The sequence below is a fragment of the Pantherophis guttatus genome, chromosome 2 (genome assembly GCF_059756535.1).
Source record: "Pantherophis guttatus breed Tessera chromosome 2, ASM5975653v1, whole genome shotgun sequence".
Lineage (NCBI taxonomy): Eukaryota > Metazoa > Chordata > Lepidosauria > Squamata > Colubridae > Pantherophis > Pantherophis guttatus.
In genome coordinates this window covers 86,578,644-86,584,487 of record NC_142064.1, presented here as the reverse complement: position 1 = coordinate 86,584,487, position 5,844 = coordinate 86,578,644, and positions in this window count along the sequence as shown.

Here is a 5,844-nt window from a genome sequence, read left to right as displayed (position 1 = left end):
GCACACAGAATCCTTTCTTATCCATCAATAGTTTCTACATCCAGATTTTGTATTCATACATATTATGGACGGTTCAACTTGTGTTAGCTGACAAATAACATGAGATGCCATAATCGGTTTTATTTGTTATCCTATAGCTTTCATGAGCAAACAACAGAAACAAGAATAAAAATAGATAAAACACAAATATGCATTTACAGCTATCCATCTTCAATCTTACTATGGCTGCCCAGCTGAAGCCCCACTGCTAGTCAAAAAAACATTGTGGATTGTAGAAAAAGCCTTTTGGGCAAGCAGAAAATCAACAAAGGAACTGGGAATTTCTGCTAGAAGGAGACGGATAAGATTTTGGCACAAGGTTATATAAAATGTGCAAAACGGGTAGTCATCACGTTACAAACCTAATTGGGACCAGAATTTCTGACTAAGCAAAATATTAAGTGGCAGTGGAATATAGCAGCCTCTTCAGCTCCACCATGCTGTGAAGGGCACCAAAAGGCAGAGATGAACTAGAGGCAGTTCATATAGGGCCGAATGTGACCATATTCTGTGGTCACATTCTGCGTGCAGTAATCATGGGGTTACTGCAATGGTCATAAGTAGGAGGACTGGTAGAGCGTCCTTTTCTTAAGAAGGGTCTTAAGACCCTTCTGTTTCAGCAAGTCGGACTGGCCTAGTATGAATTTTTAAAATGTATGTATGTTTTAATTCGCGGCCAACTTTTATATTCGATTTTAATTGGTTTTAAATTTTATAAATCTATGTGTTTTAATATGGCCGTACACCGCCCTGAGTCCTTTGGGAGAAGGGCGGTATAGAAATCTAATAAACTCTTAAACTCTAAACTCTTCAATGCCATTGTATCGTTGGATGGTTGCTGAACGAATGGATGTTAACACAAGGGTTACCCGTTATGTGTTATCATTCCAACTCTGAATGCCACAAGGGCAGAGACAATGAACCATAGGGAGATTGCTGTATCTACTCTGAAATAATGGAGAAGGAAGGTAAATCCCCAACAAAGTTGGTCAGGGAGTAAATGTAGGCAGGCATGCTTCTTCCAATTGTTTTTGATAACTACCAAAGCTGAGCAGTCATTTCAAATTATACTGTCACTCAATTTCAAGTGACTGAGCAATCAGATTTTTTTAACTGGAAACCAAACAAGTTTGTATGAAGTGTTTGAGAAATGTCACAAGGAGCTTTTGCTTAAATTTTAACAAATTTAACAGATTAACAGAGTTGGAAGGGACCTTATAGGTCATCCCCCGCTCAAGCAGGAGACCTTACACCATTTCTGACAAATGGCAGTCCAATCTTTTCTTGAAAGTCTCAAGTGATGAAGCTCCCACAATTTCTGAAGGCAGGCTGTTCCATTGGTTGATTGTTCTATCAGAAAGTTCCTCCTCATTTCCAGGTTGAATCTCTCCTTGTTCAGTTTCCATTCATTATTTCTTGTCTGGCCTTCAGGTGTTTTGGAGAATAGCTTGACACCCTCCTCTCTCTGGCAGCCCCTCAAATATTGGAACACTGCTATCATGTCTCCCCTGGTCCTTCTCTTCACTAGACTAGCCAGGCCCAGTTCCTGTAACTTTTTCATGTTTTAGTCTCCAGTCGCCTAATCATCCTAGTTGCTCTCCTCTGCACTTTTTGTAGAGTCTCAACCAGTGGTGGGTTGCTATTGGTTCACCTCAGTTGTTTTTTTTATTTATTTATTTATATGCCGCCCTTCTCCGGAGACTCAGGGCGGCTTACAAGGCGTTAAGCAATACTACCAGTTCAGGTGAACCGGTAGTAGCGGCGGTGGGAGGCTCCACCCACCCACCCGACACGTCATCAAATACAATCTGCGCATGCGTAGAAGCTTCTGTGCATGCGCAAATGTGGCGCGCACGTGAGTGAACTGGTAGCAAAGGTAAGTGAAACCCATCCCTGGTCTCAACATCTTTTTTATAGTGTGGTGACCAGTACTCTAGGTGTGGTTTTACTACTTTAGAGAGTGGTATTAGTACCTCACTTGATCTTGATTGTATCCCTCTGTTAATGCAATTTAGGATTGCATTGGCTTTTTTGGCTGCTGCTGCACATTGCTGGCTCATATTCAGCTGGTTGTCCACTAAGACTCCCAAGATCCCTCTGACAGTTACTGCTATTGAGCCTGGTTTCACCCAGTCTATATGTGTACTTTTGGTTTTTCTTGCCTAAGTATAGGATTTTACTTTTCTCTACATTGAATTTCATTTTGTTAGATAGGGCCCAGTGTTCAAGTCTGTCAAGATCCATCTGGATCTTGAGCCTATCTTCTCGGATGTTAGCTATTCCTATTACTTCTTCCAAGTAGATGGGAAAGAACCACCGAACAGAGCAGCCTGGTGGCTGACAGATAAATTTATGCCAATAATGAAAGATTAAAAGTCAAACTCTTCTTTCTACTCTGGTTCTAGCCTAAAAGCTGCATTTGAGATGCATTTGGGAATACTGAATCTAGAGTAAGGAATTTGAATTGAATAGAGTCCAGCTGGGTAGTCAGAACATGGATCAAGAGTCGCATAAAATAATAGTTGCAATGAAACTTTTATCTGGTGGCACCTATTATCTTGTGTGGAATGATATGGTGGGATTGCTGCAGTAATTCTTTGTGCCACACTGGCGATATAATCATAATCACCTTTTGCCATTGGGTCCCCCCCAATATTTAAAAAAATGTTTTTTCCTGACATTGGTCTGACTAAAGTTTTTAGGTTTTTTCAATAATCTGTACCTTAATTTTTGGAAGTTAGCTATCAGATCTCCTTAGGATTGTATTGGACCAAGATAGTAGAGCTGGTGCTTGATAGAATAAAGATAGGGAGATGTCACAGATTATGGGTTTTCAAACATTGAAAGATGGATTCAAACAACAGGCTTACCCACACGTACACAACAATGGTGGGTTTAAAAAATTTTTACTGCCAGTTCTGTGGGTGTGGCTTGGTGGGCGTGGCATGGCTTGGTGGGCGTGGCAGGGGAAGGATGCTGTAAAATCTCTATTCCCACCCCACTCCAGAGGAAGGTTACAGCAAAATCCTCATTTCCTCCCAATCAGCTGGGACTCGGGAGGCAGAGAATAGATGGGGGTAGAGCCAGTCAGAGGTGGTATTTACCAGTTCTTCGAACTACTCAAAATTTCTGCTACTGGTTCTCCAGAACTGGTCAGAACCTGCTGAATATCACCTCTGGTGCACAAGCTCCCTTTGAGGAGCATCTTTCAAGCATTATCTTTCTCTCCTTGCTCAACCCCCCCCCCCCATTGTTCCTATTCACTCTTCTTGCTATTATGAAAAGTACATTTTGGTAAGAATAAAGGTAATCCGCGATTTATAGCCATTTCTAGCAATCTTTTAATGTTACGACAGCACTGGAAAAAAAGTGACGTATAACTACTGATAGTCCTCACATATATGACTGTTGCAGCAATCCTGCAGTCATGTGATCAAAATTTGGGCATTTGGCAACCAGCACATATGTACAGTGGTTGCAGTGTCCTGGGGTCCCATTTGTAACCTTCCCAGCTAGCTTCCGACAAGCAAAGTCAATGAAGAAAGCTGGATTTGCTCAATGACTGTGTGGTCCATTTATCAACCATGGTGATTCTCTTAATGACTGCAGCAAAAAGGTCATAAAACCAGGTGTTACTCACTTAATGACCATTTTGCTTAGTAACACAAGCGCCAGTCCCAATTTGGTTGTAAATTGAGGATTACCCATATAGACGAAAGGGATGCAGTTGCCACTGGTGATCCTTATTTTTAATCCGAATGTTCTGATGTTTTCCCTAAATATCAATTGCTTATGTTTTTTTAAAAATCCTAAATTATACGCAAATTATTAAAACTAGAACCGGGCAGACAATTTCCCTCATCCCCACAAGACTTATATGGTAGAAGAAAAATGTTTCATAGCTAGAATGTTACTTCCCTTTAGTAATGAGAGGCCAAAGAGTTTGTAGGAATATACCGATTTTTATTTCCCACTAATCTTTCCAGATGTCCATGGCCTCTTGGAGTTTCATTTAAAACTCTTCAGTGGGATTATCAGGAAGAAATACCTGTAAGACTCTCTAAATTGCAGAGCTTCTGCCATTGCTATAGGGCAGTGATGGTGAACCTTTTTGGCACCGAGTGCCAAAAAGGTTGTGTGGAAATGTCATGCGTGCGCTCATCAAGGCCAGAAAAGGAACTTTTGGGTTCTAGCACACATGTGCACTCAACAATCACCTGGCCAGTGCACATGTGCAGACTGGTTTTCGGCACTGCTGCACACACGAAGAGATCGCGCTCTGGAAAAGCCAAACTTCAGGGTTCTTTCACGCATGCGCATCCAACAATCAGCTGGCTGGTGTGCATGTGCATGCCGATTTTCAGCACTGCTGCGCGCACAAAGGACAGCTGATCGTCATGTGTGCATGCGAGCCAGAAACCCAGAAGACAAACAGGCAAGACCGCACATGCCAGGCAACATGGCTTCGCTTGCCACTTTGGGCATGTGTGCCATAGGTTCGCCATCATGGCTATAGGGCAGTGATGGCTAACCTTTTTTCCAGCACATGCCAAAGGCAGGGGGAGTGCAGGAAGGTCGCGCGTGGGTGCCCACACCCATAATTCTATGTGCCCTGCCCCTCTGCACATACACGCATGACCCTCCCGCGCTCCCCCCGCTTTTGGCACGCGATGGCACAGTTGGCCCAGTAGCCCGTTTTTTTGCCCTCCCCAGGCTCCAGAGGCTTTCTAGGAACCTGGGGAGGGCAAAAACGGCCTCCCCCCCCCGCCCCGAGGCCCTCCAGAGGCTGAAAACAGGCTATTTGCCGGCTTCCGGTGGGACCGGAAGGCCCAAAAATCATCTGGCCAGCGCACACGTGTGCCAGAGCTGAGCTCACATGCCCACCGATATGGCTCCGTGTGCCACCTGTGGCACCCGTGCCATAGGTTCGCCATCACGGCTATAGGAGATAAATCACTAGACTTCTCCATTCCCAGGAGAGGTGTTCTCTGAACTTCCCTATTCCTTGTTTTGATAGAACAGTATAAAAGGCTTGTCCCCAGTTCTAATCTAAGAATACACAAAAGATAATATAGGGTGTGATATGGTACATGCAGGGCTTGCTGCATTTGGTTTTATAACATGAACATATGGATGCTTGTGTTGTGGCCCGCCAGTGGAGCTGGTGGCAGACTCAGACAGTGAGGAGGGTGGGGAGGAACATGGGCCAGTCCTGGAGTCTGGGGAAGGCTCTGTTGAGTGCTCTGCGTCGGAGGCAGAGATGGGGCCTGGGCCATCTGACAGTTGTCGGCTGCCTTCGGACTCGGACATCAGTGGGGCAGAACAGCTGGAGGCCGTTCCCAGTGTGCGCATGCGCAGAGCTGCCAGAAGTGAACAGCTAAGGAACAAGGATCGACTCGGGAGTAAAGCCACAGGTGGACAGTGAACAGCCTCTCCCATATGGAATAAAAAGGAGCGAAAGGGGAGAGGAGTTTCCAGGAGACAATTAGTTCGCTTAATTGGTTTGTGCCAAGTTTTGAAGTTATCCGCCTGGCAGCCCTCCAAGCCAGATAAGGTCTGTGACTGTAAATTCTCCCTTGACTTTGCTGGATGTGAATGAGAGGAATTCACAGTAACTTTAAAAAAAGTTTTTTTTTGTCGGAACAAGGAGTCTGCTTCATGCTCTTGGGAAGTCTAGGTCAGAACAGCTTGCTGGTCATTTCACCTAAGCAGGCAGGCAGAAATCTCCCTTTCAAAGTGTCTATGGAGAATCTCGACCATCCAGGTCATGGATGTCCCAAAAGTGCTTTTTTCCAAAAGGCAACT